General features: G+C 35.6%; 1 protein-coding gene across 1 annotated transcript in view; it reads left to right on the top strand.

Annotated features, from left to right (window-relative positions):
* Nucleotides 1-8,881, top strand: part of BCKDHB (branched chain keto acid dehydrogenase E1 subunit beta) — a 56,381-nt gene extending 47,500 nt beyond the window's left edge. The window contains exon 11 of the mRNA XM_058175961.1: nucleotides 2,644-8,881. The gene's annotated coding sequence lies outside the window, so the exon portion shown is untranslated. The remainder of the gene's footprint in view (nucleotides 1-2,643) is intronic.
* The last annotated feature ends 4,182 nt before the right edge of the window (nucleotides 8,882-13,063 follow it).

The following is a 13,063-nucleotide window of genomic DNA, read 5'->3' as shown; positions in this document are numbered from 1 at the left end:
TATTACTTTGCAATAAAAAAACCTGTAACACTGAAAGTTTGGAAAGATGTCCAAACTTTTGCTTCTGCCCTAATTCACTGTTACTACTTGTAATGTATAAACAGTTGTGCACTGATATTCAGGTTTGTACACAGGCATTCAAAGTTGCAGGAAGTTAACTTTCTACCACGTAGACATTGTTTCAGGTTCTGTTCACTGAAGGATATATTGAAATTTACAGTATGATTAGGGATGTTTAAACTTTTGCATGTTATTGTATTTAATAGCACTTATTTTTAAACAAGAATGCTTGGGAAAGCAAACTAAATACCGTATATACTCGAGTATAAGCCGAGTTTTTCAGCACGTTTTTTGTGCTGAAAAGCGCCCCCTCGGCTTATACTCGAGTCTACCCTTGCAGCTGGGCCGGCAGGACGAGCCCAAATGCTGCCGGCATGCTTTGCCAGCTCGGCCGGCTCGTTTTGGGGCGGCGGCTGGCCTCCGGCGTTTTCTTCCGCCGCTTTTTGATGGCGACGGCGGCGGTGGTCGGCGGAGGGGGCGGGGGGCGGAGGGGGCGTTCGACATTTTCGCCCCCCTCTCACTCGTCCTCCTCTCGCCCTCGGAGGGGCGGAGGCGTTGTCACCTCGCCCTCCTCTTACTCGTCCTCCTCTCGCCCTCGGAATGTGAAAGAAACGTGGAAAACTCCAACTACAGTATAAAAAAAAAACATTTGCACTCAGTACTTTTTATTTTATTTTATTTTTTGCCAAGTTTTTCCCAGGTTTTTTTTTTCCCCCTATGGAAATTGGGGAGGTGGGGAGAAAGAGGTGAAAAAGAAAAAGCCTCTTGGAAAGCGGAGAAATATGGCAAGAATAAACGATTTCTCCCCCCGCCCCTCCCGGCGCTGTCCTTCTCTCCCGCCAGTCACACGGTTCAGTTTTTTTTCAGGCTAACTATACTTTGCGTTTCATTCCCCCGAGTGAGGAAGAAGAAGGGAGGCAAAAGAAACCGACCCTCGCGCAGATCAGCAAATTAGCTTTCCTTCTCCAAACCAATTGGAGGCGGGGGGCGACGCTGCCGAGAAGCCGCTGCTTACAGAGAGCGAAAAAGCCAGGGAGACCTTGGCATAGGTGGGCGGCTGGTGTAAGGAAGGAAAGAAAGAAAGGGGAGTGAAAATAAGAGCAGTCCGAGCTCTGAACTGGGGAACTAGAAGGAAAGAAAGAGGAGAGAGAGAGTAAGGACTGCCACTGGGGTCAGGAGCAGAGCACCAGGAAACAGGGCGCCAACGCGCATACTACACACACACAAACACAGAGCCAGCTCCTCCTTGCCGCTGTTGAATCTTACTTCACCGCACTGAGTCCTTCGGGAGAAGGGCGGAATAATAATAATAATAATAATAATAATAATAATAATAATAATAATAATAATAATAATAATAATAATAATAATAATAATAATAATGATAATAATGATAATGATAATAATAATAATAATGATGATGGTGATGATGATGATGATGATGATAATGATGATAATGAATAATAATAATAATAATAATAATATTCAGCCGTGCTTCGCTTTTGATGGCAGCCTGACGAAATGGGGGCAGGGGATACATACACGGTTAGGGAAAAATAACAAAACAACGTTTTGGGCTCAATTGCAGTCTTAAATTGAGGACTACTTGCAATTTGAACCTTATTGGACACTTCATTCCTGGAGGGTTTTTAAAGAACAGACTGGACAATCCTTTGTCTGAAACAGTATAGGATCTCTTGCTTGAGGAGTGGGGACTGGACTAGAAGATCACTGTTAGTTTGGGATATGTTCAGAGCCCACACATCTGATGACATAAAAAAATTGGCAAAGTCATCTCAAGTCACTTTGGCCGTTATTCCAGGTGGGCTTACATCTGTATTGCAGTCCCTAGATGTCAGTTTAAATAAACCTTTCAAGGACCGTGTGCGAAGGATGTGGCATGAATGGATGACATCTGGTCAAGCTCGTCTGACAAAAGTTGGAAATCTGAGAAAGCCAGACATAGAACTAATAGCACAGTGGGTTCGTGATGCATGGGAAGATATTCCAGAGGACATGGTGCAACGTGCCTTCAAGAAATGTGGCATTAGTAATGCTATGGATGGCAGTGAAGACAGCGCATTGTATGAGAGTGACAGCAGTGATGATGACGACTGAACTCAGTGATGACGACAACGTATATGCGGATAACATCACAGAAGCTGAAGTAGCTGAAGCTCTGTTTGGACAAACAGATGATGATGAGGAGAACTCCAGTTTTGAGGGATTTTAGCTCTCGTTAGCTTGGTTGCTGTTACTTTTAAAGATACTGTATTTTTGATACCATATTCTTTTTGGGGATCCCCTTTTGCACTTTTATTGTTTTTCGTTCAAATAAATATTCATGTTATTTTACTTGGCTCTATCTTTATTTTTTACATTGACCAGTAGCTGCCTCATTTCCCACCCTAGGCTTATACTCGAGTCAATAGTTTTTCCCAGTTTTTTGTGGTAAAATTAGGTACCTCGGCTTATATTCGGGTCGGCTTATACTCGAGTATATACGGTAGTTCAAAGTGTTTACTTACCGTAAATGATATTTAAACAAAATCTATAACATATTTTATTTCTGTTCTTTTAAAGGTGAATGAAGAAAGAAAATTCAACTGCTATCTACAGAATGGTTGCCATTAAACTTGGGCTTATTTTGTTTTATCTTTATCAGGAATAACCATTCAAGATTCTTTTCTGGATACTCACCTGACTAGTCATCAAGCCAAAATTCTGTCAGGTGTTGAGTTCAATATGGCCATGTGATTGTTGTAAAATATTTATTTTGATTCTTTCCCAATTTTGCACATGAGACTGCTAACTTGTTTTATCATGCAAATCAAGGCTCAGGTTGAACTTAATAAATTGTAATCAAGAGACCTGTGGTCTACTTTTTTGCCTTAATTGACAAATGTATGTTACAGTTTTTACAGTAGACTTGTTATGTATGTATTGATCCTAAATGCAGTAGATTGTATATATCATCATTGGTTATTGTATTCATGCAGGTTGTCTGGCGTTCTCCAAAAATCACTTGGAAGTTCTGAAGGATCCTCTAGTATAGATTGACAAGTACATTACAGGTGCATTAATAAGGAGAGTAAGAGAAATTCTTTCATGTAAACTGGGGTGTCAAACTCAGTTTCATTGAGGGCTGCATCAGGACTGTGGTTGACCTCGGGAGACTGGGCGGGCATGGCCGATTGGGTGGGTGTGGCCAACCTGGTGGGCGTAGACAGCTTGATGCCACTCCCCAAACTGCTCGCATGTTTCCTCTTCACACTGGGTAGACAGGGCCGAAGCCACGCTGGCCTGATCTTTCCTCTTTGGATTGGGTAGACCAGGACAGCCCCACGGTCCTGATCTGACCACATCACTGGCCGAATCCGGCCCCCGGGCCTTGAGTTTGACACCCCTGATGTAAACAGATGGCTTGCTTGAGAGGCTGGATGTGATCATTTCAATAGTTTGTAATAAAAAAAACCCCAGACATACTTGATTTTGGCTAACCGATCCCTTTTATAAGAAATGTGGCATTCTCCAAGACATTTTTGATGGAAAATTTAAATATCAGAGGACTATGTGAAAAGTAAACAGATTAACAGAGTTGGAAGGGACCTTGCAGGTCATCTAGTCCAACTCCCTGCCCAAGCAGGAGACCCTACAATTATAAATTTAATTTATACATATATATGGAAATATTTGAAGCATTTACCCAAATTCTCCATCACTGACAGACAGTTGGAACTTCTAATATTTTGTTGCTATTTGAAAATTAAACTGATTAGATTTATTCTGGCTGGCTTTATCAGCAATTTGGGAAGAAGTCAGGTAAAACCATTTCAGAGGCTACTTCATTTGATTTGGTTTGTAACTAGCAGTCTAAGACTTCCTCCCCTGTTGATTATCATTGCAGAATTAAGAAATGGTGATAAATTATTAAGCTTTTTGACAGAATGGAGTGAAATCTGTATGCATAATAACCCTTGTTAGCAAAGAAAGCATTTGGCATTTCAGACACATAGATCACTCATAGGGGAGACACATCCATCTTCGGGTTCTTTTTTCCATTGTTTGTAATAAAAACTACCTGATGATGAGAGATTATCATGCTGCCCCTAGAAACCTGTAAATGCAAACGCTTCCTTATGTAAGTAATGTCCCAATTTTAAAAAGAAGCCTATAGTGGTTAGATATTTTTTGTAAATTAAATAAAGTTTGCATTATTTAATAAGTTCTAGGAATATTATTTAAAGAACATAGAATGTTGTACAGTGGGATAGACAATGGGGACATTCTAGAGCAGGTTTCTTAACCTTAGCAACATGCTGGCTGCAGAATTATGGGAAATGAAGTCCATGTGTCTTAAAATTGTCCCACACATTTCTGAGGTAAAACTACATTTAACAAGCAATATAGACTGAAGCAAAAGCTAAATAAACAGGCAAACTGAGAAAAAGATTTTAGGAAAATTGACAGGAAAAGGTTGGATGGAAAAGAAGGAAACTGTCCTAGGAAGACATGAGAAAGATAACACATTCCCAAACTGATGGCTATTGTAATCCTTTTTAAAATACTTTGCAGGAGAGAAGTAAGAACAAGCAGGCATCATCATGACATCTCTAATAAAATAATTCCCTGCAGTTAGAACTAGAGCTGTCATGCATAATATGTAATTTCTTTTATCTTTCCTTATTTCAGTACTTTTCTTATACAGAAAACCTGAGGGGCATTTTTGTGTTTTTCTAGACGTTTCATCATCCTCTACTTTTCCAAATTGCCTGAAAATTATGACAAGGCCTGAATGTGCTTATAGCAGTTCATAGTACTATTTTATTGCTAGATAAGAATTTTAAATCTATCCAGAACAGCTCAGTCTGACATACCAAAAATGTGAATACAAAATTAATGGATTCTAGCCAATTGAGATGTTAACCTGGCAATGTTGATGTGTACTTGTGAGAATATACAGAATAGAATATATGTGAAAGCATAATTAGGTTTTTCAACGTTTTAAAATGGGAACTATGATTGGTTTGGGAGATTTGAAACTTGCAATGTATGCAGTGTATCCTTATGAAATTAAAAAGAGCTGGGTTCATTGGGTTGAAAGCAGAGGCATTAGGAGAATAATTTCCGTTTTGATCCAGTTATTACTAGGTGAAAAAGTTCTTGGCTAGATCTTGACTAGAAAATTGAGATAACACATTTTATTCCTTTCCTGAACGTTTTGAAATAAAATTACATTATTACTATTTTTTCCTAAGATCAAAGAAATTATGTGCAACTGTTTTTCATTTGATGATATTCAAGTGGCTTATGTTAGGGTAATGCTAACAGTAACAAAGATAAGGCCAGCAAATTTAAAATGAAGGATCATTATAGAGTAGCTAGAAAAATAATTAGAAAGCTGGGTGGATTTTCTTTTTAATTTTTGACAAAGCATTCCAGTATGAGAATTTCTCGAATCTCCAGATGAGGATTGTTCCATAATGTTTCAACACTATTACAAAAAAATATTGCCTCCTTACTACAGCTGTTTTCCTATACATAAACTGAAATATATTCAGCAGAGTATTATCCTAATAGCAACATTATCTATATAAAAGTAGGCAGTGAAATATGCAGTTGAGCCCTAATTTGGATCAAATTTTAGAAAAGTTCAGTGTTGGGAAAGTGAACAGTTTGGAGTATCCAATAATTTTCTTGAGATTAAATATCTGAATCAGATCTTCATACAACACTATATTGCTCCTTAAAAATGAAACTGTTTCATTGTATTCTTGAAATTACTATTGGACAGCTAATAAAATATTTTAAATGTGGGGAATTTAAAAAGTATTCTTTAAAAAATTCAATTTCTCTTTAAGGAGCAGTTCTGAATATCTTTAATATTTAGTATTTTTGTTTTTAAATTATGTAGATGTATCTTCAGATAAGTCTGAAGTTAATTCATTAGGATTTGTCATGCAACAAGTTACCTTGGACAATTAATGATTCTATTTACCACATACAATACTTGAATTATCTTGTACATTAAATAACTCTAGAGAAAAATACAATTTTTTTCTGCATAGATTTATTTGTACTCTCTCAACATATTGAATATTACTATACTCTTTCTGTTCAAAGAACATACATTACTATGTTTTAATGCATTTATAATAACAAGAATTGGATGCACTAGTTTGATTATTACAACTTATTCACAGAAGGACTGCTGCTCTCTAAATATTGTCTAGATGGCAGTGTACATCTATTTGACCTGTATTTATGGATAAATGCCTTTGCTCTGCAGGATACATGCCTTGTGAGTTTATTGTGCAAAAAATGTTATTTGTGAATGTAAAAATGATACATTGCTTTCCAGGAGATATGGAACCACAAGCAAAACATAGTTTAATATTGCATTTCTCTAAAATAAAACTTGCCAGCTTTTTAATATAACTAAACTGAAGAACTAATAATTTTAACATTCTGTGTTAAAAGCTAACAATAATTATAGTTTATGTGTTTTCATTTGATAAAAGTGTTACAGATTTGTTACTTGGAAAGTATAAAAAACAATTCAATGAAATAACTGATTCTGGTAGTGGACCAACATTGAACAATATGTTCAAATATATACATTTTACTCCAAATTTGGAAGTGACCATATTATGTCTAATATAGCCAGGTAAGAATTCAATTTTTAAGAATATTCTTTCTTTTTAATAATTTGCTATATAGGAGCAAAGCTATTTGTGAAAATATGAATTCAGCTTAAGTCCACTTAGTTGTGTCTATACTGTATAAGTATTAATGAAAACTTCCATATGGATTGAAGGTACTGTGGATAGATTGTTTCTTTAGGTTGCCTTATGTATAATATGATTGATTATTTTATTATAGATCTGAATTTTAAAGCCCAAATTCCTCCCCATGATTTTATTTGTTCGTGTGAAATCTTTGGTTTGGAATACAACCAACACCTTAAACGTTATCACCCTGCAACTCACAAGTCAAGAGAATATGATCACCATGTACATTTTTAAAATAGGGACAGAAATAGATTAGATGGATGGAATTTTGAACTCAGTCTCAAACTTTAATCATCAGTAATTTATTCACTTTAAATCAAGAAAAGAAAAGCCTTTCATGGTTACTGAGTGACTAAATACAGTTCAATATTATTTTAATTGCTATAGAATTGACATATTTACATGATGGTTTTATTCTGGTCTGCCTATTTATTTATCTGTCTTTTTAAAGTTGGATGTAAATGAAAATTTATGTCATTGCGTTTTTTTTAATTGAAAATCTACTCCGTTATTTTCTTGTTTATAGAAACATGTTTTCTCTGTCTTAGGGCACATAAAGAAATTTTAAAAATAGTGAAAGTATTGCTACAATCCAAAAGATTGGACTAACCTGGTTCTTCTTGAATATGTGACAGTTAGGGAGATAGTTTAGAGGAAGAAAAAGCAAAGGATTCATTTTGATTGGGTTTACCTTCATTACCTTTATAATTAAAGAAATGCCACATTTTCTGCTTATACATGTATTTTTCTAACAGACTTTGGTCGTACTATCTAGAAAGTGCAGGCCCCCCTTAACATTAATGTTTCTCTGAGGCCAATAAGAATTTCTCAAATACAACTTTTAAAATAATATTTGCAACAAAGTGTGTTGACAACTCATACAGAACATAATGAACATTATCTGTTTTTTTAAAAAATATACTGTTTTTTGGCTAATGAAGATGAACAAGAATGTGGAAGGATTGCAAAGTGGAATTTTTAGATAGGCACAAATCACAATTGCTAAAGTAGTTATTAAAATGTTTCCCCTGATACAGAATCAAGTGGTTGGCAAATGATTTAAGAGAAAAATAATATACTTTTTTGTTTTTAATGTTTTATGGCCAACTTATAAGTATGCCCTTTCCTATGCTATTACTGGAAAAATATCTAAATTTGGTGATTTCCCAATATGTATTTGTGATTGTTTGATTTTATTAGCATAGTTATAGCTTCTAACAACTCCAAGCATTTGCTATATAACTTGAAAGCTTTAGTAAACATTAATTTGAAGTTTTTATTTGCTGTATTAGGGCAATGAAGTATATTTGTGTTATACTTTATCTCTTGATTAATGCCTGTGATTTATGGCAAGAGAAGTTTCTTGTAATAGGAAAATTTTTAGTCAGCCAATGTCAAAATGATACTCAATCATGCATATAACCATTCTAAGTTTTTCAAATTAAATAACCCAGTACTGGTATCCAGTCATACAGAATCAATTTGAGGAAGATTTGTTTTTTCATCTGTGCTAGGAGTTCTGTGTCTAAATGTTAACACTTTAGGTTGAGTTTCGCTATGATGTACTATATTTAGAATAATTTTGAGTGTAGTTTTTACATGCTCAGTTTAAGCCTAATAGATCATTTGTTGTTGAGAATTGTCTGCCAGTAATTAGTGATACGTAAAAGACCAAGCAAACAGACACAAACAAGCCTTTATTAAACAAAAAGAATTCACCTCAAGTTTTAAGAAAGAAATTTCCATAGTAGAGTTGCTTCAGAAAAAATGTCCTATGCTTTGTGTCCAGCAATATGGGTAGTGGAATACTAAACAAGGAGTCTACAAAGCAGATTTTTAATCGCAGAATAATATAAATTGGAAGGCATGATTTTTCAAAAATGAAACTAGTTAAAGTTCTATCGGAAATAAGTTGTCTTTGGAAGCCTGCTGGCAGCCAGGGCAATTGATAACATTGTATTTGGGTCGGGGAACAGTTTGCTAAATACTTAGAAGACTTTTGAACTGAATACACGATGAATAGTTTCATTCCGTACGCTCTCACAGAGAGGGCCTTCTCAGGGTGCCGTCCGCCAAACAATGTTGGCTGGCGGCCCCCAGGAGTAGGGCCTTCTCTGTGGGAGCACCAACACTCTGGAACGAACTCCCCCCTGGCTTACGTCAAGTGCCTGATCTTCGGACCTTTCGTCATGAGCTTAAAACATATTTATTCATCCAAGCAGGACTGGCATAAATAGTTGCTTTTAAATTGGGGGTTTTAATAATGTTTTAAATTTTTAAATGTTTTAATTATCGGCCGCATAGTAATAGTTCATTTTAAATTCTTTTAATTGTACATATTCTGTGTTTTATTTTGGCTGTACACCGCCCTGAGTCCTTCGGGAGAAGGGCGGTATAGAAATTTAATAAAATAAAATAAATAAATAAAATAAATAAATTAAAAAAGACAAAAGTACCATCTTATAAGGTCATCTGGGACTCTCAAATCTGTGACACTGAGGAAATTGACAGAGTTCTCCGGAATGAACTCAATTTTAAATAGACCTTTTCTTTTCTTGAATAATAAGGGTGGCCAGAAAGACAGTGGCATGGTTATTGAAAATGGAGCCTGTCTTGAAGGACTCAGCAGTGTACACCCTCCTTAAACCATCTCTGGACATAGCCTTGTCTACTCCCCAACCTCATTTCTTGGAAAGATTATTGAGAAGGCAGTTGAACAGGTTGATGAATAAAACAGATGCAACTTGACTTCATAACAGGGCGTAGACCACATTGATTACTCTTCTTGATGACCTATGATGGGACTTGGAGGGAGGTAGCTACCACTTCTCATCCTATGAGATCTCTTGGTGGCATTTAGTATCATTTTGGAGTGTCTGAAAAGGTTGCCAGTTGGAGGCACTGTCCTTTATGGAAGATCACTTCCTGTAGTTTTGCTGCAGGAGGAGAAGTCAAACCCTCAAGTGTTAGGGTTCAGTCATCTCCTCCTCCTCCCAATTTATTTAACTACCTGAAACTCCTGGGGCCACCCATCAGTTGTTGTCTGATATCAGTAAGCTGTGGGTCTGAGTTCCATAATATCTGAGCTGCCACTTGATGCCAGACGATTTTTAAAATCCCAATAGCCAAGCATAGCCCGAATACTGTGGACACAGCACTAACCTCCAGACATGGCATTAAACTTTGCCTCCTCCTGGCTTGCTACACTTTTATTTTGCCTTCTCTTTTTTTGGTAAGTGGAAATTACGGTATTTAAAATTGTGCCAGCAAGGAAAAAATACAAGCAAGCCATTATGAATTATGAGTGCCATGATGTCTGCTTACTATAATGTTGAGATAATTCAATGATCATTCTGTATCTTCTAGTCACACATCTTTGCTTCTTTCTTCTTTAATATTAAAGAAGAAGAAAAGCAGTAACAGATAGAATACAATTCAATTTTAGAAGGCTGCAAATTGCATTAGAAAGCCAAGTTGCTAAAATAAGAATTTTGGAAGCGATTATTTTGTCATATAAGATATTTACCCTCTTATATTATGGGATTTTTATTGGGAGAATATAATTCTAAAAAATCAATAGTTATCATATGTATATAGCCACTCAACTTGCAATGTGACTTTGGGTGGCATACAAACAACTGTACAAAATTTAAAAACATTCAAAACTACAAAAAGTGAAGATTACAATAAAAGACTAAGAGCATCAGATGATCAGCTATGGAATTAATAATCAAATTTAATCAAATTACTATTTCCTTGTGAGGCCCAGGCTTCTTGACACAACGAAGTTTTAAGAGATTTCCACAAGGTTGGCGGAGATGGGACCCATCTCATCTCAGTACGAATGCCACAGCAGATGTACAGTAACTCTTTCGCAAATGGAAGAGCATTTCCACAACATACTTCTACAAGATTTGATGGTACAAGCAGATACAATTGGGAAATAACCCCCTCAAATAATTTGGCCTCCTGCCATGAATGACTTGGCCATGAATGACTAACCCTAACCTAATCAGATCTTTGAATTGCATCCAGAACAATCTGGTAATCAATGCAGCTTACAAAGCAAAGGTGTGATATGCCCCCCCACACACACATTCTAGGGGCACACAAACTGTGCCGCTGCATTGTCCACCAGCTGAAGCTTCTGGATACTCTTCAAGAGTAGACCCATATGGAGTGTTTTATAGTAGTCCAATCGGGAAGTGACCGAAAAATGAGTGAGGGTGAGCAGTGCCTTCTGATCTAGGAACAGGTATGTCCAACACGAAACTCTGAAAGGCCCTCCTAGCCACATCTGCCATCTGCTCTTCAAGCAGGAATCATGAGTCCAGGAGGACTCCACCTGATCCGTGTAATCCACTTTGTATTTATAGCCATACAATCTATATACCACAAAGAGAGAATACTTGGTTGAAAAAAATGACAGAGCAACACAGACTTGAAACCAGAGATATTTTTGTTGGGCATTCTACCAGAAAAATACGATAAAAGAACTATGTATCTGGTTTTATATATACTAACCGCAACTAGAATGTATTTGCACAGCAATGGAAAAAGATGAGATTCCGTCAGAGGAGAAGGTAATTAAGAAAATATTAGAATGCACAGAAATAGATAGTTTAATGCTCACTATTAAGGATAAAGAAGAAACTGATTTTTTTTTTTAAATACGGGATGTATTTTATCAATAGCTAGACAATAGAAACAGAAAGGAGGAGACATAAAAAAAAGAAATGTTAATGTGCAGAGTTGTTTAAGAAGATGATATTAAGTATTATTGTTGTTATATTATATTATCAATATTATTGATGAATACTACATATGAATATATGGATTATGGATTATGACTGTTTAAAAATAACTGCACCCAGATCACACATTTGATGGAAATTGAATGTTATATAAATAAAATAAATAAAACATAAAAAAAAATATGAATTGAACTTTGGTTCATATTTTGCTCTTATAGATCCTACTGGTAGAATACCTCTTTAGTGGTATTCCTGTTTACTCAGAATGAATTATGCAACTTAGAATTCTAAGGAAGCAGGTCACATAGCAAGCACAAATCTACTTTGGATTTCAGATCATATTTCAAGTGCACATATATTCTGTTTTGAAGAAAGTTTTGGAGCAGCATTTAAATTAGGTGTTCTTGACCTTTGTTCCATGGACCCATGAGCTCTGTAGTTAGATTTATGGGGTCTGTGAACTTAACTAGGGGGTAAATTACAGTTTTATTTTCACTAACCTCTAACAGAAGTGTAGCTTTTCAGTCAATAATGTCCAAAATAATTTATGTCCTGTAGACCAAAAATGTTTGCTTAACTAATAAATCTATCTAAAATTACTGTACCCTTAAAAATCTTACTGTCTTATTATTGATTTAATGGCTACATAAATAAACATCCATTTGGATTACTATATTTGTTTTTTTTTAATGTCACGAGAACTGTTTTTGAGCATATCTGCTCAAATAATAATAAAGTGTATTTATTTTATTTTATGCATTTAAACAGTTTTAAACAGTATGTATTTAAACATTTCAGCAGACTCTGAAAAGCATCCATAGATAGCAGTCATTGGATAGCAGTCATTGAATGCTGTCTCTAATCAAATCCAGCAAATTTTACAAGATTTGAGCAATAGTGATACGAATATTGGCAAGTAATTTTTCAAAAACACTGTTAAGCACATTTCATTTCATCATTTTAAGGCTCACTTAAAGACAAACACTTTCTCTTCTACTTCTAAAATAAAACAGTAGATAACCAAAAATTAGGATAATCTTCAAAGACAGTTCTGTGAAATGTATTTTAAAATTGCAGGTGGTCAAACGGGTAATAATCTAAGTTTGTCTCCGGTTTTAGTTTTTCTTGTTTCTTTTTATAATAATGGAATGCAAGTTTAGGATACTGGAAAGAAGATAGCAAAGAAACTTGTTATTGTTGATGTTTTGATGTCTGTCTGGTTTAATCAAATTAAGGATGCATTTGAAGGTAAACCTACTTTTATACATTCCATGATTTAAGTTTACTTGACTACATTTTGCCTGGTTAAGACTACTGTAATTCAGCCCTACATCCTGTAATCATTCTGAAACAAAGAAGGAGCAAAAGACAAGTTGGTGAGTCATTTTGAAGTTTCCAATGATCAGACAGAAATCTGATTGATTCCAGGGCCTTCAGCAAACAATGTTTCATTCAGAA

This window comes from Ahaetulla prasina, chromosome 1, assembly GCF_028640845.1.
Source record: "Ahaetulla prasina isolate Xishuangbanna chromosome 1, ASM2864084v1, whole genome shotgun sequence".
Lineage (NCBI taxonomy): Eukaryota > Metazoa > Chordata > Lepidosauria > Squamata > Colubridae > Ahaetulla > Ahaetulla prasina.
Note: the sequence above shows the minus strand (reverse complement) of the source record. Positions and strands in the feature narration are given on the sequence as shown.